This window comes from Prionailurus viverrinus, chromosome C2 (genome assembly GCF_022837055.1).
Source record: "Prionailurus viverrinus isolate Anna chromosome C2, UM_Priviv_1.0, whole genome shotgun sequence".
Taxonomy (NCBI): Eukaryota; Metazoa; Chordata; class Mammalia; order Carnivora; family Felidae; genus Prionailurus; species Prionailurus viverrinus.
This window is the reverse complement of record NC_062569.1, coordinates 15,939,660-15,961,957: the sequence shown is the minus strand read 5'-3', so window position 1 is coordinate 15,961,957 and position 22,298 is coordinate 15,939,660. Positions and strand designations below refer to the sequence as shown.

The window sequence follows — 22,298 nt, the reverse complement described above, 5'->3', positions numbered from 1 at the left end:
CTGAAGACAGGGTTTAGCTCTAGTCTCTGTTCATGAACGTGCCTGGTACAGTGTTAAGCACAGTAGAAGTTCAACAGTTGTTCACTGACTTATTATATTCAATAGATTGGTGTGCCTGCGTGGCTCAGTGAGTTAAACATCCAACTCTTCCATTTGGCTTAGGTTATGACCTCACTGTCGTGAGATCCAGCCCTGCGTCATGCTCTGCACTGGGTTTGGAGCCTGCCTAAGATTCTCTCTCTCTCTCTCTCTCTCTCTCTCTCTCTCTGTTTCTCTCTCCCTCCCTCCCTCTGTTCCCCTCCCCACTCATGTTCTCTCTCTCTTAAAATCAATCAATCAATCAATTAAATAAAAGCTAGATCATCATTTTTGAGAATAACACATGCCTCAAGGCACATAGGCTAAGAGGGATCCTTGTAGCTCACTCCCCAGGCAGAAATACATTGCCCAAGCCAGAGGTATGGCAACCATAGGGCACAAAGTCCAGGCTGGTCTGGGTTGACACAAGATCCAGTCTTTGCTCACACCTGAGTTGTCTTCATCAGATGTTGCTAGTAGGACCTTGAAGAAGAGAGGGAAACTCACTGTTTTCTCTAGGGAATGGAGTGTTCCTTGAATTTGACCACTTAGAAGCAAAATCTCAACACTAGGGGTGAGTTTGATTTCCAAGTCAGTCATTCCCGACCCTGGCTATTCATCATAGTCATGGAGTTGCTTTCAAAAATACTGATGCCTGGGCCCAAACTACCACAGATAATGATTGGTAGCTGAGGAGTGGGGCTCAGCCATGTGCATTAAAAAAAAAAAAAATCTCCCCAGGGAATTCTTATGAATATCCAGGGTTGGAAACCATTATTTTAGATGTAATAATATGGGGTATATGTACGTTTCACTTCCTTTCTGTCTTAGGAATCTATGATTTGGCTGAATAATCAAGTACTATGTCAAAGAAGGTACTTCTGAGTTAGAAAAACATGACTTGGTGGATGGAGAAAGAATATGTTCTGTGGCCCATGTCATTAATTTTGATCCTCTGACATAGCAGACCATAATACAGCTATATATTTAAGCTACTCTCCTTCTAAAAGTTAAAGGAAATAGACCTGCTGGCTGACATTGACCTTATGGATTCTGAATGGTCACAGTTTGCAAAACCTATTGCCTCCCATCTCAGAGTCAAGAAGTATTTTTAAATCCAATTAGGAACAACTTCTTCAATCTCTTCAAGTAGCTTCAAATAGGAAATTTGTCAACAAGGGCAAATTGAAAGGAGTCCACTTAAAGGAAACTGACATATTTATAATGAGGGAAGGAGAAATCATCACTTTCGGAAAATAGCGAACTCCATAGTTTGCCTACATAATTCCTGGAAGCTTTGTTCCTTCCACCTGTGTTCCCTTCCATTTTCCTATTCAGATACTACGTTTGAGTGGCCTGTACAATGTCAGATCACATCACTAGTCCACTCACTCACACAAAGTTACGCGGAAATATTTGGATCCTCCACTGACAGCCTTTATGCATTCTGCCACTACCTTTAGTGTGTTTCCAATTTAAAGCATCACCAAAGGAGAAGTTTTCGTTTTGAAATAGGTGTGATCATTCTTAGAAATAGGAGAAGGTGTTTGTTTTGGAACTTAATGGACTCCATGGCCGGACTTGAAAGTAGACAGCCAGTGACACTCTTGGGAGTGTCTTTTATAGACCACTCTTACCCAATCAATGGAACTTTAGAGCCTTGGTGTCTGTTGATTTAAGGTAGCATCGTAGGAGGGAAAAGATGTATTTGCTACTTCAAAATAAAGCCCCGTGGATCTGAAACTCGGCAGAAGATATTTATTCCTTTGGATTAATTTCTTGCTAAATGTTAGACAGTTAACTTATTCACGGTCATTTACACCATAGCGTGAGCTGGTTCATTAGCCACTTTCTGCTGTGACTGCCGGCTGATGCTTTCATTTGGATCAGGGAGAATAAGACGGATAGTCTCATTTCTGGGATAGAGCAAATTGATGCGAAGACCACTGGCCCCTCAAGGACAGGGCAAGAATTCCACTGTTGGAATTAAAGGTGTCTGTCTGAGCAGTGACGTGTGGGGAAGCCTGGGGTCAAGGAAATTCTTCCTCCAACAGCTCTAAGACATGACCTGAGACACAAATGCATACACTTAGCTTCTAACTTTCTTCTTTTTTTAAATTTTATTTATTTTGAAAGAGAGAGTGGTGGGGGGTGGGAAGGGCAGAGAGAGGAGAGAGAGAATCCCAAGCAAGCTTCATGCTGTCAGCACAGAGCTCGATGTGGGGCTCAATCCCACTAACTGTGAGATCATGACCTGAGCAGAACCAAGAGTGGGACACTCAACTGACTGAGCCACCCAGGCACCTGCCCCTGATTTTCTCTACCCCACCTAGTCACCAAGTGGAAAAAGAAAATTTGTGAAATCCCAGAAACCACGCCTGGATTTGGGGGATTCTCTGGGTGACTTTTGAACGTCTTTGTGCCCCCATGCTTGATTTTCCTTTTAACTAGTTCTCAGCTGTATAATAGTAGTGGAATGGGGAGAGCAACATGTAGAGTGGTTTGTCGTCAGCCTGACCCCTACCTTGGATAGTCCTAGGTAGTAAAACAGGTTTAGACAATAAACTCTTCTGACCGGGGGCTTCCTGAAGTTCTGAGTACCTAGAAGTCAGCTGGAAGAATCTGGGAACCTGGAAGGAGATGATGGACAAGTTCAGAAAAGAGAAGTGGGAACACCGTCTGAAGAATTCTCTTTCGCCGTGGTGCCATCAAATTCCCTGTTGTCCAAGGTGATCCCTTGCGGGGGGTCGGGGGGGGCATCTTAGACTCTTTCTTTGCCTAGTCAGTCAACAAGCACGGTCCAGGCTCCGTGTATATCTTGTCAGTGGCTTCTCTCCTCCCTGGCCCCACAGCATTTCTCCCTCAGACCTTCACTACCTCTCACCTGGGCTGTGGTTGTTTCCTTCTCCCAGCCACCAGTCTCAGCCCCCATAAATCCACAGCCCTCAATATCACCAGAAAGGTGTTCCAAAAGGGTAACTTTGCTTCCCTAAAACCATTAAGAGATGTTCCGATCACCCCAGGATGGCTCCCCTACTTGTGGGACCTTTGCCACTGACAGCTCTCAGGATGCTTTTAGAAACTCATGGTGACAGCATTACCTGATATCAAATTCCACAGCACCAAGCGCATTCCCTTCCCAGCTTCCTCTCCATCTTTCTAAGTGAAAAGTTTGCCATATGTGCTTGATGGTTTTCACACTCCTCGAAAACCTACTGATTTCCCTTTTTAGCCAAGAGACAGTAGGCTCAGAGCCTTTGCAGGCAAAAGTATCTAGCAAGCGTTTATGAAAGTAATTTGTTTTTACTTCACTTGTTTCACCATTATGTTTACAGCGAAAGATATGGATTATTATTTACAATAGTAACAGAGTTTTCTTAGATGGCGGGTTTAGTTAAGTTAAAAAGAACGGGTTGGGGCACCTGGGTGGCTCAGTCGGTTGAGCGTCCAGCTCCGCTCAGGTCACGATGTTGCGGTCTGTGAGTTCGAGCCCCGAGTCGGGCTCTGTGCTGAAGGCTCGGAGCCTGGAACCTGCTTCGGATTCTGTGTGTGTGTGTCTCTCTCTCTCTGCCCCTCCCCCGCTCATGCTCTGTCTCTCTCTCTCTCTCTCTCTGTCAAAAATAAATAAACATTTTTAAAAAATTAAAAATAAAATAAAATAAATACAAAGAACGGGTAAATTAAGGAAAACATTAAGAGGTTAAGTGAGAGGTATTGCATTATTTAGATCTGGCAAAAATTGTGCAGGTGACACTGGCTGAAGTTTGGAAAACACTGACCCCACGGGACCTAATCCCTGCTGCTTAACGTGCTGCTCAAGGCCACCGCTGTCTGTTCCCATCTCACTTTCCAGTTGCCCTGAGTACCAGCAGGTCCTGGCCTCGCTGTCATCCTGTGGGCTTCGTGGAGTCCTGCCCTCCTGCCAGTCGCTGGGCCCTGGCTGGAATGAGTGCCCCGGCCACCTTTCCTTACCTGGCAATGACTCCCACTGTTTCTGAGTCTCAGCTCAGTGTTCTGCCCCTCTAAGTCGTTCTCCTCTCCTGCTCTCTGCCCACTCCTGTCCACGGGGATGGCTGGCCTTTCTGGGTTCATTTATTCATCATCTGTTGTAGGGCAGACCCTCTACCCTTGCCCGGCTGCCAGGAGACATGCAGTCCAGTGGGGCTGAGACCCCCTCTCCCCCCGCCGTAAAGGGAGGAGGCGATTGCGACATAGTGCAGTAATTACAATGTTTGCAGTAGCTAATATTCACTGAGTGCTTTTTATGGGCCAGACGTTCCACTTACATATAGTATCCTAAGTATCGTTCGCCATAATAGTATGACAAAGGAAATATTATTAATATCACCATTTTACAGATGAGAAAGCTGAGGCGTTAAGAGATTGAATAACTTTCTCAAGACTACAGAACCACAAACAGAGAGTAACTAGCCATGCCGGGGGGCAGTGGCGAGGGATACAGTTTGGCTCTGTGCTCTTGTTCCAGACACATCTAAACATAAATGCACCTGGTTTGTCACCCTGTCTAACATTTGGACACAGAGGGACGTGAAGGTGATGAGAGGCCTTGTCTAAAGCAGGGCCAAAACTCTTCTTTCTTCTGCCTGGTCCCTGGGAGGAAGCCTCTATTGTACTTGCGGGGGACCTAACAGGGCAGGGCACAAAGTAGTGTCCAAGGGGATACCTTAGGGGTCCTGATGTTAGAAGCACATTACATTTCCCTCAGATTCTTTAACGACTCTGTTAACTCTCCTGCAGTCCCAAAGCTCAAGGCTTTAAAATAGCAGTGTGTTGGGACCCCCGGGTGGCTCAGTCGGTTGAGCATCGATTTCAGCTCAGGTCATGATCTCACAGCTTGTGGGTTTGAGCCCCACCTCGAGCTCCGTGCTGACAGCTCAGAGCCTGGAGCCTGCTTCAGATTTTGTGTCTCCCTCTCTCTCTGTCCCTCCTCCACTTGCACTCTGTCTCTCAAAAATAAATAAACATTAAAATTTTTTTTTTTAAATTTAAAATAGCAGTGTGTTTTCATGCACATTATTTCACTTCTGCTCACATCTACCCTGTGAGGTACACTTTCTTAGCCCTATTTTACAGTTAAGAAAATGGAGGTTTGAGCAAGTTGAGCACTTTGTCCAAGGTCACAGAACAGCTTAGTGCTAAGAGCTGGGGTATGAATCTGAACTGTTGGTTACAACTTTATTGTTGTTTTTTTTTTTTTTTTGATGATACCATATCTACTCTCGTAGTGAATAGTCAGAATTTTGTTGTTTTGGATTCACAGTACCTCTGAAAATGACATGCTAGCTTCCTGGGGATGATTTCTAGTCAAGGATCATTTGGGAGAGAATAGGATCGTTAAAAACAAATCCGAGGTGGGGCGCCTGGGTGGCACAGTCAGTTAAGCGTCCGACTTCAGCCAGGTCACGATCTTGCGGTCCGTGAGTTCGAGCCCCGCGTCAGGCTCTGGGCTGACGGCTCAGAGCCTGGAGCCTGTTTCCGATTCTCCCTCTCTCTCTGCCCTTCCCCCGTTCATGCTCTGTCTCTCTCTGTCCCAAAAATAAATAAACGTTGGAAAAAAAAAAAAAAAAAAATTAAAAAAAAAAAAAAAACAAATCCGAGGCTCGTTATCTCCGTGAACCACAATTTGGAAAAACATGGGCTCTTTGTGGAATGGTTGTATCCAAACTGGCGTCTCTGCAATCGTTAGTATTGCCCACAGGAGCCAGAAGAGGTTACTTCCTGGCATAGCCCTCTGCTTCATGATCCATCAGGCTAGGGTCTAAGGTTCAGCTCCTTACAGGTTTCTCTTCTGCTTCTCCATTCACATCATCAAGTCCAATCCAGACAGCTGGGTCCCTTGCAGTGTCTACAGGTCGTGCCACTGTCTTCAGACAGTGATGCAGAAACTGGGCATCAACCACGGGCAGGAGGCTGCTGGGACAGAATGCTGCCTCCCTGTGGTGCCTGGTAGGACACAGGAGACAGCGTCTCCCTCCATTTCCCCTGCCCACAACCTCACTCTAAAGAAGAGCTTGAGTTTTTATTAGGTTGAGGGAACAAATGACCCTCTTTGAACTTGACCCTAGCCCGCTTTGTGTGCACCACATGCCCAAGTGTCAGCCACACTGGGTTCCTCCCCGTATCCCTGGGAAGTTCGTAACCCTCATGCCATCATAACCTTCACATTTCTTGGCTTAGAATGACCTACTCCATCTTTCTCACATGTGCAACCCCACCCACGTCTGATACTCAAACCAAACGGTCTCTGGGGAAATCCTCACTATGTCCGCCTCTACTCTTCTCTGAAATTCTAGAATTCCTTAGTTCTGACACCACATATCCCAGAGGTTACAAGCACTTGCTTTAGCGTCAGACAGATCTAGGCTCACAACCCAGTTCTTCCAATTACTGATAATAACATTGGGGAAGTTATTGACTGCTCTGCATCTGTCTTTACTCACTCTAAAACGGGAATGGTAGTATCTGCTTCCTCAGGAGGCTGGTTTGAAGCTAAACACGGAATGTTACATATATAACATGGTACCACAATGTAGACACAATACCATAACAATTAGTTTTACTTCTCATGCTACCAATAAGGGTTCCCACTCCATACTTCATAGAGCAGGTACTAGGATACAAGCCATACATTGATTGCAGCCTTCGTTTCCCCAGTGGGTCCCGTCTCTGGGCCAACGAAAGCGAGAGAGTGGGGAAGGGGAGAAGCAATGAGGACACAGAAATTGAAAGCAGCACAGGTTTTTTTATTTGCCATTGTCCACCCGGCAGGAGGCTGCCGGAGACACAACCAAGCACTTGGGCCCCTCCTTCTTGCAGTCAGTTAAGCCAGAACCTGGGGGGGCGGGGGGCGGGGGGCACGGGGGGCGGGGAGAGATCAGGACAATAGATTCCACCTCAAGGCCTCTGATCCTGTGAAGATCTGAGATGCCTGGCTCTTGCCTCTGCTTCCTGCCAAAAAGTTTGCAACTCTGGCTTTTTCCAGTGGATAGCCATAAAGACTCCTCACCTCGTCTTTAGGAATGCTCTCAAAACCAGCATCTTGGCCTTTCCCTTTCCCTTTGATTCCCATGACCCAGCAGTATCACTGGGAAGCATTCTAGTGGAAAAGTTTACTACTGCCTCTCTCTGTACATAGAAAGAAGTAGTGCCTACATAGAACTTGGTACTTATTTGGGCTTGGTACTCTTTTGAACACCTTGCAGACATTAACTCATCTATTTAATTCTCATGATGATCATAGGGAGTAATCTCTAATATCATCCCTGTTTTTACGGGTAAGGAAACTGAGGCACCAAGAGAGTCACTTACCTAAGGTTCCACAACTAGCAAGTGGCAGGAGTGGGATCCAGACCAAAGCCCAATATTGTCACCTCTAAGCCACACCCCCTTAACGGACAGACAGATGGAAAATCAGTTATACAAGTCAGTTGTGCATTGTATGCAGATTACATTATATGCATCTAAAGGATGATGTTAGCTCTTTGAGACTCAGCAGCAGTAACACTTCCCCTTAAAAACTTCTCCGTCCTCTCTCCCAAATGGAATGAGGTGCCTCCTTTCTTCTTTCTTTCCTGATTATTCTGGATCCACCTGAATCCTGACCCTCCAGGAGACTGTAGGCTCTGGAGAACAGACGCCTTATTTTACTTATCTTTGCCACCCCGGTGTCTGTCTGACCCAGCAGTATTTGGTCAGTGAATGAATAAGTGATTGAGGATACGTCTGTCTCCTAAATCTGTGAGAATCAATCGATAACATTCTACTTCTGGAAAGCAGGGCCTGTACTCCATATATTTTAATATTCCCCCAAATGCTTACATCTCATAACAAAGGCTATCTACATGCTAGTTGAAAGAGTGAATGAATAACCAACTCTTTTCTAGAACCCCCCCCCCCGACAAAGTCTGCCCCTTCCTCTGCTCTCACTCTCTCTTGCCCGATGGTTTAGCCCCCACAGGCTTAATTTGTGTAGCTTATTCATGTTTAAAACTGAAGGTGACACTCTACTATCTTAGAAACACTCTCCACTCCAACTGCTATTTTTGAAAGGGGCAAGTTCAGTTGTGGTTGCAGCTCTATGCAAGGAGTGGCGGGAGTTTATCATCTGTTGGTGCTGTGGACTATAGCCAACATTTATGGCTCATTTCTCCCTTTCTCTCCCCATCAGCTTCTCTTAGTTTCTGAGCTAGATTATGTCCTGCCATGTTGTGAGAAAAACAGCAGTAAATCTGATGGGGACTCTGTGTCCGGGAAGACTGGAAAAGTAAGCTCCTTCCCCTTCCCCCACCCCCTTTCTTTCTGTTTCTTATTAAACAACAATGAGTGTGTGCGTGTCCTGAGAAGGGTTAACTACCCTCAACGTATCATGTCCAATGTTTTGAAGGCACTGATGAAAGATGAAAAAATAATGATTTATTTATGCAGTCCTTCTCCCAACCTTTTTCCTGGTCTCTATATTAAGGAGAAGATGCCTAGAAAGACCTCCCCCTACATCCTCCATGCTGAAGTGTAGGTGGTAGGGAGACCATGAGCCAAGGGGGCTGTGGAGTCCTTTGCGAGCGATAACTCGAAACTCTGCTAGACAGTTATGTCCAGCCTCCAAGGTGGCCCATATTAGTCCCTGTCTCCTGGAAGATACACGCTTGTATCGTGCCCTCGACATTCTCCTAGGGTTGGGCTCTGTGACCAGTTGCATTTTATGAGAAAAATAATGACATGTCACTTCTGAGATTAGGTTAGATACCTCCTAGGACATGTATCTGGCTATCGTTCCCTCTCGGTCATTCACTCTGGGGATGCCAGCTGTCATATTGTAAGCAGCCCTGTGTGCAGGCCTACGTGGTGAGGAACTGATGCTTCTTGAGGACATCCATGGGAACAAGTTGGGATCTTCTAATCCAACAAAGCCCTGGGATGACTGCGGCCCCAAGCAACGTCTTGACTGCAGCATTAAGACAGACCTCAACCAGAACCACTCATCTGAGATGCTCCCTGAGTCTTGACACTCAGACACCGAGTGAGATCATCAGTGTTTGTTATTTTAAATTGCTAAGGTTTGGGGTAATTTGTTGGGCAGAAATAATTAATTGGTATAGCTTTACAGTTAGATCAGGGAATTGAAATCAAACCACCCGGGATTGGCTTTGCCACTTTCTAGCTGGGTGACCTCTGTGGGTTCCTACCCTTCTGAGCCCCCGGTTTCTCATGTAAAAATGTCAACTTCATTTCATGATTCCTGCCTCATAGAGATGGGATTAAATGGCAAAAAATAAAAGCGGTTGGAGAAAACATATTTACCAATGAGGATCCAATGAGCAGTACAGATAAGATGGATGGGGGGGGGGGTAAAAATGTTGGCTGTCTGGTGGTCCAGAAGGGGCCCATGGCCTGTCTCATTTGCACATTTCATTAAGTTTTATTTTAATTCCAGTACAGTTAGCATACAGTGTTCTATTAGTTTCAGGTGCACAATAGGTAATTCAACAATTCTGTACATTATTCAGTGCTCACCGTGGGAAGTGTGCTTCTAATCCCTATCACCTATTTCACCCATCTCCCTCTGCTGACCATCAGTTTTTTTCTCTATAGTTAAGAGCCTATTTCTTGGCTTCTCTCCCCCCGCCCCACACTTTTCTTTACTCGTTTGTTTTGTTTCTTAAAGTCCACATATGAGTGATATCGTATGAATCTGTTCCTTCTCTGCCTGACTTATTCCACTAAACATCTTACTCTCTAGCCCCACCCATGTGGTTGCCAATTGGCATATTAATATAAATCCCCACAGAGAGATTTTTGGCTTGCCGGAGGACCTGGAAATATTTGGCGTGATGGTTTGTACCTTGGTAGGATGTCCCTCGTAGGTAGACTCAAACAGCATCTTCTCCCCTTGGAAGACGTTGCATTATAGATTTTTAAGACTTCCTATTTCCCTGCTACCTCAACAGATCCACAAACAAACAGGCAGGAAGCATTTGACCCACGTGACCAGGTGCACCAGCGTGGTAAGGCTAGTCCCTGCCAAAGCTCCCCCTTTGGCCCTCTCCTGGTTGTGACCAGTGACCACACCAGTGAAATTCCTCACCTCTCTTGCTTGTTGTGCACCACACCCTGACCTCCAGTAAAGGCACTTGCCCAGAGGTCCTCGCTGTCTCTCGGCTCCCCACCTGCTCGGCGGAGCCTGTTCCCTGCGCCCTCCTCCCGTGTGGCCCCTGCGTGGCCTGCCTCGCCTCTCTCTTCTATGACTCGTGAGCGTAACAGATCTCTTTCGCTCTCGTATGCCTCTCTGGTGTTATTTTGTGTCTGCACCCGACTGATCATCAAACCCTATGTTAAGCAACATAATCATTCTTTACAATAAGATGGTGTATCTTCAAGGAAATGCCTATTAGAGATGAAGAAACGGTTTCCCGTTTTACAGGTAGAAATACTGAAACTCAGAGCATTGACCCCCTTTGCCACGGGCCCCTGGCTAGACATGCTTGGGATTGGAAACATGTCTTGCTCTCTACCTCCGAGTCTCTCACCTCATCTCCGAGTGGCAAGAACACATCCCAGGGCACCTGAGACACATCCAATCCCTTCGTGTTGCTCTACTGGAAGGAATGGGACTATGGAGCTGAGCGTGGCACTTGAAGTCCGATACATGTTAAGTAAAATTCAGGCCAGACGTGTTGCCTGGGAATTCTGCCCAGTGCTCGGCTTCTTGCTCTCCACGTGCAAGGCAGTGTATGCAGAGCTCTAGCCGTGACGAACACCCTAAGTCTAACTGACCCTCAGGCGGTCCAGATGCAGTCTTTGGCCAACATGGGGCCAGCTCCATCATTCCGGGCTCGCTACTGACCTCCTGATGCCTCCCTCTGTGCCGTTGGGGACCCTGCGGGCCTCCTCTGTGATGGCAGAGGAGGCTGCTGAACCCATCCTGGTTCTACAGCACTGGGGACGCTGCTGACTATCTCCTGTCAGAAGCAGCTGCCTAGAAAGCATGGCTTCCCTATGCAGACAGTGCAGTAGCCCCCACTTTTCTCGAAAGTTCGCGTTATACCACTTCGCTTTTAGAAAAGACCAACATAGGGGCGCCTGGGTGGCGCAGCCGGTTGAGCGTCCGACTTCAGCCAGGTCACGATCTCGCGGTCCGTGAGTTCGAGCCCCGAGTCAGGCTCTGGGCTGATGGCTCAGAGCCTGGAGCCTGTTTCCGATTCTGTGTCTCCCTCTCTCTCTGCCCCTCCCCCGTTCATGCTCTGTCTCTCTCTGTCCCAAAAATAAATAAACGTTGAAAAAAAAATTAAAAAAAAAAAAAAAAGGAAAGACCAACATTAGTACCTGTTTTTTGCCAACAAAAGAAATCTGGAAAGGGTTTTTGGCTTTATGAGAAAAAGGCAGGAAGCGCTAGCAACATTCAGCATTTGTTTGGCAGTGAGCCGCGATGGATGCGGCACGTACCCCAAGCAGCGGCAGTGGCCCCGCCAGTTCCTTCCCCGGGGCACGACAGCACCTTAGCGTCAGGCCACCATAGCTTTGAACTGCGTCTCTGAGCATCTGTGCTTTCTCTCGATTTATCTCGTGCATCCATTAGCAAGATGTGTCCTCAGGTATCAGAAAAGCCTAAGAGGTTATTTGGGGGGAATCTGGAATGCTCACAAACTGTTCCATATAAATTAATGGCAGTTGTTTCGCTTTGTGCCATTTGGGCTTCTGAAAGGGTTCACAGGTCCCTTCTACTTTTGGATGGCAGGAGAAGCCTGGACTGGGCAGGACTTGCCAGCCGGACACTCCCCCTCCGCATGGCGAATGTTCCCGCATGATTACAGCCCTAATGGGAGCTTGAGCGTCTGCAAAATTAGCAGGCTTTGCAGATGATTCTATCGAGCTGCCAGTTCATGGAAACTTTCTGGGCTACTTTCTCAGGTTTCCTGAACTGGGATTCCAGATAAGAGAAACTATGGGATGGCAAGTAGCTTATGTAGATGACGAAAATGATTTCCTCAGCTCCCTGAGGGTCCCTGGTTCGTTCTGAAAATTAAACTGACAAAGATCGATTAGCAAAAAACATATCCATGTCCTTGAATTTTACATGCACACGAGAAACTTCACAAGAGAATGAAGACCCAAAGCAACCAGAGCAGAAAGCTTTTATACTTTTCTAGACAACTGGACAATGAACTTGTGAGGAATTGGCAAGACAGAGGTGTTTGGGCCAGGGGTAGTAAATGGTGAAGAAGTAACCAGAAAGAGAAGAGTGAGTTTCACAAGGTTTGTGCAGATTTCCCAGCCCTTAATTCTCCATCTCTGATGGTAAGAGTGTCTCCCTCCCTCCAGGTTCAGGTCGGGTACCCTTCACATGGGGGATTTATCTCATGCTTTCAGAGATGAAGGGCGAAGCGTTGGGGGGGTCACAGTGACCTTTTTGCTCCTGTCATTTTTTAAAAAAAGAAAATCCTTCAGCTTAATACTTAATATGCTGAGGTGTCATATTTGGGGGTAGCATGTCCTGAACCTCATAATATACAATAGCATGTTTGGAATGGAGGCCAAGTAAGATCACTTCTCTTTTTGCTGGACTGAGACACATTCTGCTTCTTCCAAAGGGCCACAGTCATGGAGTGCAAGAGTATGTAGTGAGGTTGGTCTGGCCACCAGGGCAGTGCTTACCAAAGTGTGCTCCTTGGAACCCCAGCCTGTCCTACTGTCCTGAGTTATTCCTTCATGGTCTGTACTCTCATTTCTCCAAGGCTTGACCCAGATGTAACCTTCTCAGAGAGATCTTTCCTAACCACGATATCTAAAAATGAACAATCCGCCCAATACTTCCTCTACCTTTCCTTGCTTTCTTTTTCCCCTTAGGACGTACCAGCCTCTAACAAACTAAGTATTTACTTATTTTGTTTACACTAGGATGTGTGGCAATAAATTCTGTTTGTTTCATTTACCCTGTGTCCTCAGAGCCTACAATACAGTCTGGCACCTCATATGTACTCCATAAATATTTATTGCATTCGTTAATATTGGCAACATTAAAAGAAGAGACACACACCCTGCTTTGCAATAATGCAATATCCCTAGTATGTTATAGCATTTTAATATTTGCAAAATCTTTCCTATGCCTTGCCCGAGTATGATCCTCACCTTAGGCTGACAGAGCCAGCACTATTATCCTCATCTTGTGAAAGTTCAGGCTCAGAGTGGTAAAGCCATTTCCATAAATTCACACAGCCGAGAAGTGCCATAGCCCCACCTTGAACCAGGCATCCCACTACAATGTGTTTGATTCTTTAGTGCTGTCTTCTTACTGATGTGGCTACTGATTTAGGGGCGACTTAGAGATGAATTCTGAAAACCGAAGGCTTTGATGTTCTCTCAAAGCCCAAACTTTATTCTTTTTCCCCTTGTTTTGGAAGAACAATACATTCATCAAACGCCAGCTGTTCGAGTAGGATCAAGGATCAGAAACGTGTAAGAAGCAAATTCTTGTGAAGCAGTTTCACATTTTGGAAAGCATCCAGGTGAAAGCTGGGGTAGCTTCAGGCTACATGGCGGCTTGGGGGTTCCCTCCTCCCATACCTCATTAGGTTCACATCTTTCTCAGCACAAGACTGTGGAATGGAATGAGGCAGAGTACTACCGGATGGGGCTCCAGGTGAAATGTCCAGGCCTGTGCCTCCAGAGAATCAAGTGGAAGACTGAATGCGTGCAGGGACCTCCAGGAGGATTTTTGTTAATTGGCCAAGGAAGTGCACTGGCCCCAGACAGACATGGGTTCTGATCTCAGCCTTGTCACTTGCCATCTGTGTGACCTTCGGCAGGTTGACTAAGCTCTCTGAGCCTAGGTTCCTTGTGTGAAAATGTGACCAGGCCGCCTGACCTGGTGCTCTACTAACCAGTCATGTGTCCTTGGGCAAGATAATTGTTGAAATTTGAAGTGGGATTCATGAGCAAACGGCTAAGAATTACCGAGACATCTTTGGTGCAAAAGGGTGATTTTATTAAAGCACAGGGGCAGCACCTGTGGGCAGGAAGAGCTGTATTGGGTTGTGAGGAGCGACTGATTATATACTTTTAAGTTTGCGGAGGGAGGAAAGGTATAGACAACGTAGGTATCCAAGGAATTTCTGGATGCCAAAAAACGGAGTCTCACAGGACCCTGAGGATTTAGCTATTGTCAAGATAAGGTTGCTTTTAGTTTTTAAGGAAATGTAAACATTAAGGCATTAAGGCAGCCATAAACTTCTTGATGAGTGTTCCACACTACAGGTCTCTGGCATCTATCAGTGGGCTGCAGGCTCTAAGGGAATTTAATTTAAACTACATTTTTCTTGCCTTTGTTTCCCTCATCATAATCAATGTTTTATGCCTTGCTTTCCTCATCTATAAATGAGGGTGATATCAACACCCAGACCAGTATGGTGATGTGAGAATGATATGAGGTAATATGTGGAAAGCACTTAGAAAAATGAATAATCATTGCTAGTAGTACATTATCACACTCGGTTGTTTATCAGCATCTGGTGTGTGTCGTCTTGTGCCGGCCTCCCCCAGAAGCAGATCCTCTGGTAAGTGTGTATCAGGGAGGTGGTCTTAGGAGGTACTGTAGGGACCCAGGAAGTGGGAGAGGGAAGGAAAGGCAGCTCTCAAAGTGCGTGTTAGTGGTCGGGTCACTGCCGTGGGCATTGGCGACTCAAGCCTGTGGGGACCTTGGGGAGATAGGGTGAGACATACCTGAAAGCTGTGTCGCCCTCGGCATGTGGGACTGGCCGCCATCTTTTAGTGCTTGAGGGCTGCTTCAGGAGCATTAATTCTGTGTCAGCCCTGAGTTGAGTCCAGTCTGTAGCAGAGCACTCCTATGGCTGGAAAAGTCCAGCGTTGGGCAGAGCGCGGAAGGAATTTGTGGTGAGCACTCTCCATGAGTGCCGAGGGGGTAAAGAATGTGGATACAAAAGCAAGTGTCAGGCAGAGAACTGGGCTCCTGTTAAGTTTTCAATAAAAGCTTCCCTCTACCCTTAACGAGTTTCCTGGCCGAGGTGGATTCCCTTGGAAGACGTGAGAAGAGCTTGAGGGCAAGCAGTTTATCTGGCAGAAGGTACCAGAAATCAAGGACGGGCCAAGTGGGGAAGTGAGGCAGCCAGTAGAGGGCGCTTTCTCAATCAGGGCCCGGCTGTGAAAAACTTGCCCTTCTGGGAACTCTGGAGACAGTGCAGGGCACCTCAGAATTATCTCTGCACAGGGGTTCAGATGCTGGGTGGTGTTTATCTACCAAGCCCCTGTCAGCCCCTGTCTGCTTCTCTCTCCAGTGTGAGGAAGCAACGTTGCCAATATGTCTCTTCGCTGTCATATTTCAGTGCCCGGTTACTAATTATTATAGCTCTGGCTTACCGAAGTTAGGAATTAGAGGATAATGATTTTTTTTTAAGTTTTATTTATTTATTTTGAAAGAGAGAGCGTGAGCAGGCGCACAAGCCGGGCAGGGACAGAGAGAGGGGGAGAGAGAGAATCCCAAGAAGGCTTTATCCTCAGCTTGAAGCCCAACTAAGAGCTGGATCCCAGGACCATGAGATCATGACCTGAGCCAAAATCATAACCTGCTGAGCCCCCCGGGCACCCTGAGGATGATGCATTTGGTCAGTATTTAGCCACACATCTCCAGTTGTTTCAGAAAGTAATTTGAGCAAGTTCTGGAAAAGGGCAGTGCTCTTGGGCCGTACTACCAGAGACTTGTTTTCCAGAGCCTGTCTGCCCCTACACTGACACCTGTGTGACCCACACAGAGTGTTCCCCAGGCTCTCGGGGTGAACAACCTGTCCTCTGTAGGTCTCTCCCACATGTGCTGTTGTAAACATCATCCATGGGGCAAGCACATGTCAGAGACTAGAAGTCCAGTTGCTGATGTCAAACACATTTTCAGGAATGCTTGGAGTTGAGCCTCAACTGAGAAGGACTCCAGTGAGTGAAAACTGGGGCTGACATTTCTGGTGAGCTCAGCATAAAACTGGTGGAAGCAAGATATAGGGGCTGCTCTCAGGCTGGGGCACACTCACTGGGGTGGGCGTGGGCAGCTCACAAGGTCAGCTCAACACCGTTATCCTCTGGAAACTCATTGTCATAGGATGGTCCTGGCTCACCTGGCTTGGAGAGAGCTAGGCGTGACGTCGTCTTCTCAGCATTTACTCTTCCTTCTAAAAGGCCGAATAAATCACAAAGATAATAATATTTCCTATTCCTAGATACTCTTTTTCTACCCCTGGACCTTGCTCTCAAGTCACTCCAGTTTGGAGGCAACTTACAAAGAGTCACAGTACATCCCCACCACTGTGGTTTGGCCTGTGCCTTCCTCCACCAGGAATGCCTTATCCCCCGAGAATGTTACACCTTAGTCTACTTCCTAATGGTGGAAATGAAAATGAATGAGTGGACGTGGACTTCACTTGGAAGTCCACTGAGCGGTACCTGCCGACCCCTCCCCGCCACCCAGTCCATCAGCGATCCATGTTGTATCCCATTTCCTCCCTCCTCATCCATAGGGCAGACGCAGTGGATGACCTGCCCTTTCAAAACCCTCCCTCTTATGGCCACACCCAACACTGGATGGTTCTGAAGGAGAATGTATCCCTCATAACTGCCTCTCAAGACCCTTCCCATCCTTCAGGACCAATCAAATCCTATCATCTCCCCCAAAGGCTTCCCAAATCCTCCACCAGAATCTCTCTTTGCCTATATTCCCTTTGCATTTTATACATAGCCATCATGACAATCTGCTCTAAATTAAAGATATTAATACGATGTTCTTTCAGCCTAGGTGGTAACATTCAACTGAGTATCCATCCGGATGCTTCTTTGGATGCAGTAGTCACTAAATAAATGTCACTTCCTTTGCATTGAGTTCAAATGAATGACAAAAAGGGTAAAAGCCCAGTTTTACAGCTTGGAGAGACGCTCCCAGCACGACGCTATCCTGATGGTGACAATAACGACGATACCAGTGACGTTAACGACTAGAATAATGGTATCGATCAGAACTGCCATTCGCTGAGCACATATCATAATGATGGTATACCGGACAGTCTGCTAAATGCTTCATCCTCACATCAGTCCTGTGACACAAGACTTATTATCATTCCCATTCTCTAGATGAGGAAGCTGAGGGGGTAGAAAGGTTAAGTAAGTTACTCAAGATCATACAGATAGCAGGGCAAAGTAAGGACTGAAATTCGAGGCCCTTACTCTTAGAAAGCCTTGCTCCAAGGAAGATCACTATGATGGTTACACAGAATACACAGAAGATCAGGTGTAGGGAGATGGGAATGGAAGAAAAAAAAAAAGACTCTTGTGAGAGTTCTGGCAAGAGATGAAAAGATGTAAGTGTGAACAAGTACACAATGGAAACAGAAGATGAATTTGAGACATATTTATCGGGTAACACCGACAGCAGTTGATGCCTAGTTGAATGTAGTGAGTGAGACAGAAGTCGCTGAAGATCACGTCAAAGTTTTTGTTCAAGGCAGTTGGATAGATGTTGATGGCGTCAGCAGGTTTATGGAGAAAGCAGGACTTGGTGAAGAAAAACAGTTGGACGCCTTAGGGTAGGACGTGTCGGCGCTGAGGTGCCTGCGAGACATCTGACTTTGTTCCAGTGATAGTAATAGATTAAGGAGCAATTTGAGCATAACAAGAATTTTGTGTTTGCTCATGTGTGATTTCATCCACAAGAAGCACTCGGCGAATGCAGAAAACCGTACCCAGCTGAACCAAGCCACAAAGGGATCCCCGCCCCCCTCCACACACACACGTGCCTCACACATCTACCAGCTACCTTGGGCTGAATCGCATGTGTCCGGAGTTACACCTATCCACGTCTAGTGTTACAACTTTCTGAATCATCTCTACCACTTCACAATCACTCACAAAGTGTGATGGTTCCAAAGCATCTTTCTCCAGGCAAACGTCAGGTATTTTTCAATATTTATTGTAGCATTTGTGCTATTGTGTGTGTATTGCTTAACCATTTAACATGTATAAATTGTGACACTGCATGAATTAGGTCGGCATCATTTTCTATGAGTTTTTGACACATATGTGATGAAGTTTTTGACTATTGTTCTCCTAATTCCATTTTTGCCCATAAGCCTTGTTATTTTTATTATATAATTTTGCACAATGTTGCAAAACAGGATCCTTAATCAGAGATTGGCAAACTATGGCCCCTGGGCCAAATCTGGACCATTGCTTTTGTGTGTGTGTGTGTGTGTGTGTGTGTGTGTGTGTGTGTATGTATAACATTACTGGAGCAGAGCCCTGTCAGTTTGTTTATTTACTATCTGTGGCTGCTTTTTCTAAAATTTTTTTAACGTTTATTTATTTTTGAGAGACAGAACATGAGCAGAGGAGGGGCAGAGAGAGAGGGAGACACAATCCGAAGCAGGCTCCAGGCTCTGAGCTGTCAGCACAGAGCCCATTGCAGGGTTCAAACCCACAAACCTCAAGATCATGACCTGAGCTGAAGTTGGACGCTTAATCGACTGAGCCACCCAGGCGCCCCATGGCTGCTTTTGAACTACAGTGGCAGAACTGACTATCTGTGACTGAGACCCACCCCATGGCTCACACAGCCTAATACATTTACTATCTGACCCTTTAAAAACAAATTCTACTGGTGTCTGCCCTAGCTCAAAAGGAACGTGGAGGGTAGCAATGAAGGGGTCTAACCAAGGTTAGGAGAGTAAAGCGAAGTGTTCCAGTCTAAGGTCAAGGTCAGGATCACTGATTCAATATTGAAACATTTGCAGGAGGATGAAGAAACTCAGAGTGATCAGTGCTATACCCACAATAGACAAGCTAAACATGGGGAAAATATTTTTCAAAAAATGTGATATTAATTGCTTCAAAAAAAATCAAGATATTCATCATGGGAAAAATTAGTACTTTCTTGGGGCTTCCTAATTTCATAGTGTTTATTATTTTAATTTGAATTGCATATGGTTTGTGGCAGCAACCCTTCCATGCTTAGGGCCTCGAAGTTCTTAACTTAAGGAAGAAGGGTGCCTGCGGGACTGACTTGAGAGACAGGTCAACAAAGGGTTGGCAACTTATTGTGGACGCCCTTCTTGCCGTATTCCCCTTCTCAAACCACCACCTGGCCTTGTTGATGCTGACCTGGCTCTTCCACTTTCCAACAGACCTCTTCAGTGTAAATTCCAGAGCCACCATTTGCTGTTACTTTGGGGAAATCACTTCATCTTTCTCTTCTCCTGCTTCTCAGCTACGAATTGAGCAGATATGCTAGTATCTATTTAGTAGATAATCCACAAAATGTTCTTAGAATACTATCTGGTATACATTCAAGCATCGAGAAAAGGTTATTATTTTCTTTAATGTTTATTTATTTTGAAGGAGAGAGAGACAGAGTGTGATTGGGGAGGCGCAGAGAGAGAGACACCCACAGAATCCACAGCAGGCTCCAGGCTCTGAGCTGTCAGCACAGAGCCCAACGCGGAGCTCAGAGTCGCAAACCACAAGATCACGACTTGAGCCGAAGTCAGATGCTTAACCCAATGAGCCATCCAGGCGCCCCCCAGAAAAGGTTAGTTATGGTAAGTGCCTATTTAAATCTCTAATATGCTTTCGCCAAAGAATATTCAGTAAAAACTGAACGGGACAAGTGGGAATGACATCTTTTCCAATTAGTTTTTCCTCTACCAACCTCAGATCTTTGGAGCGCAACCATACTCTGTGTCCTAATTTGTACAAAGTGTTCCTTCCTTCACTTTTTACGCGAGAATGCAGAGCACTTTTGGAAGTATTTTACCCGGAAGTGGGGGGACGAGAACTAAACACACATACTGACTAGTGTGGCGGGTTCCAGGCCACACTGCTGTGCTTCATTGAAATCATTATAGCAGGTCCCGTAAGCCAGGTATTCTTCTCCCTTCACGTATGATTAAACCAAGATTTACGATAACTTTTTTAAAAAGCTAGCTCAAGACACATAGTCTATGGCCCTCCTGTGATTCCAAAGGTTATTATCCCGTGTCTCTTTGGCTTTACCAATGGTTCTCCCAGGGGGAGGGGTGGGGAGGGCAATTTTGCCCCTAGGGCACATTTGGCCTTGTGGGGTCTGGAGGGGGATCAGTGGTGCCACTGACTTCTCTAGTAGGTAGAGGCCGGGATGCTGGTAGACATCCTAAAAGGCACCGAACAACCCCAAATGATCTGTCCCCACATGTAAATAGTGCTAAGATTGAGAACCCTGGACTAGACCATGCTGCTTCGGAGGTATTTTTGTCGGTTTAAGGAAAATAAGTGAAAAGAAAATATATGCAAATAACGTTTCTAAAGGACTCGCTGCAGCGGTTTCAGTTGATTATTACTCAACGTTGCTGATAAAATGAATTCCTGTTTTAAATCCTGAAGTTCAACGTTTTAACATCTCTTCTTAACCTCTTCCACTGTTGTCTGAGACTCATTAATATGGCTGTTTGTAAAATGCTTGGAACATTTCAAGGAGAAAAGGAGATGTTTGTTATTCGGCATTGCAAATACCGTGTCCACATTGCCCTACGTTAGCAGAGTTCCCTCCGAAGGGAACTCAAGATGCCAGACATGATTCTCAAGGCCACTATGAATTATGCTGTGCCAGGCAGTGATACTTGGAGAAGTGCTTTTGGGTTGTTGTTTTTTTTTAAACTGTGATTCATGTCTCTTTTGGACTCTGGCAGACATAAAGCAAATGCTCTTGGTGTCTCATCTAAATCTCCCTCGTGGGATAGGGGCACCCCACTCTCAGCCTCTGTGATTGTTGGCTGGCCAGGGTGCACAGCTGCCCCCAGGGGGCTCATGCCCCACCCTGTTGAGCACTCCAAGGCCCAAGACTGACCGACAAAGGGTTATGAAAATCGGGTCCCCTTGCCTCAGGAGGATCAACTCCTTGGTACACTTCGTATTCCACATCTGCCCAGGGGATCAGACTGAAGCTAAATTCCAGCCAAAAATGACATCCTTGCTTAGATTTCTTCCCCTAATTTGTCTGGCTTCCTATATTGCCCTTCTCCTGAGAGGAGCACCCAATAAATCACTTACACAGAAATACCCACTGGGGGCTCTGGGCCTGTGGAACATGACCCAAAACACACGGGGTCAGCAAATTCAAATGGTGATGAGTATGGTAGGTACTTCTCCTATAACATCCTCCTTGCTTTGCTACATTCCTGTTGTTCTTTAGCCCGGGTGCTGACAGAGACGCGGGGGGGGGGGGGGGGGGGGGGGGGGGGGGCTAGTCAGAGCTCAGAAACTGATCAGAGAGAGGAAGCCGAGTTCTGCCTACCGATCAAAGGACTGTCTCTCCAAACTCCTCCTTCTCCCTGAGGGGAGCATTTGTTTCTTGGCCGGAAACTAGGCTTCAGGGCAATCGCGGTTTTGTCTGACACCCAGCTCCCATCAAAATTAGTGGGGAGGGATTCCTACTTCACCATTCCTGTTGAATTCATACATTTAAGATCATCAGCACAAAATAGCCCATGAATCTTTGCATCCCTTAATAAGGCTATCAACGATATGTTATGTGAATAGGTCTTTTTTCTTCCGTGATTCCTGCAGTTCTTGAGAAATAACTCGGCCTATTTATACCAGTCAGTCCACAAAGACAGATTATGGTGACCAAATAGTTAAAATAAGTTAAGACGGCTTCCTAAGTATAATTTTCCAAGCAGTCCTTGGTGAATGCAGGCTTGTTTTTTTTCCCCAGTAATGTTAGGTTTTAAAAAATATATACAGCCATCAAATTAAGGGGAAATGTATGATTTTTCTCTCTATTCTGATCACACATTTCTAGAGGGATAGTTTTTGGCTAAGTAAAGACATACATTCATTTATTCATTTCTCAGATGTTGTCTAATGCCTTCTGTGTGCCAGGTGCTGTTCTAGGCACTTGAAGATACAAAGAGGAGCAAAAAAGACAAAAACTCCTGCCCTCTTGGACCTCACTTGCTAAAGGGGAGACAGAGAGGAAACAGAAGAGACTGAAAAATATACATCGTACAGTGGTGTCGGACGTTGGTAAGTGAAAGGAAGAAACATCGATTAGAGTAACTCCTCACCTTAGTGAGGAGGATGCTAAGTTAGATAAGATTATGATGTGATGTTTCTCTGATCAGATGACAATTTAGTGGAGACCTCAATGAAGCAAGGGAACGAGACCTATGGATATGTTGGGCGGT

The 22,298-nt window shown here is 46.0% G+C and overlaps 1 protein-coding gene across 1 annotated transcript in view; it reads left to right on the top strand.

The window, feature by feature from the left end:
• The first annotated feature begins 19,650 nt into the window (after positions 1-19,650).
• LRRC3B (leucine rich repeat containing 3B) overlaps positions 19,651-22,298 on the top strand; it is a 108,515-nt gene continuing 105,867 nt past the window's right edge. The window contains exons 1-2 of the mRNA XM_047876323.1: positions 19,651-19,676; positions 21,994-22,137. The gene's annotated coding sequence lies outside the window, so the exon portion shown is untranslated. The remainder of the gene's footprint in view (positions 19,677-21,993; positions 22,138-22,298) is intronic.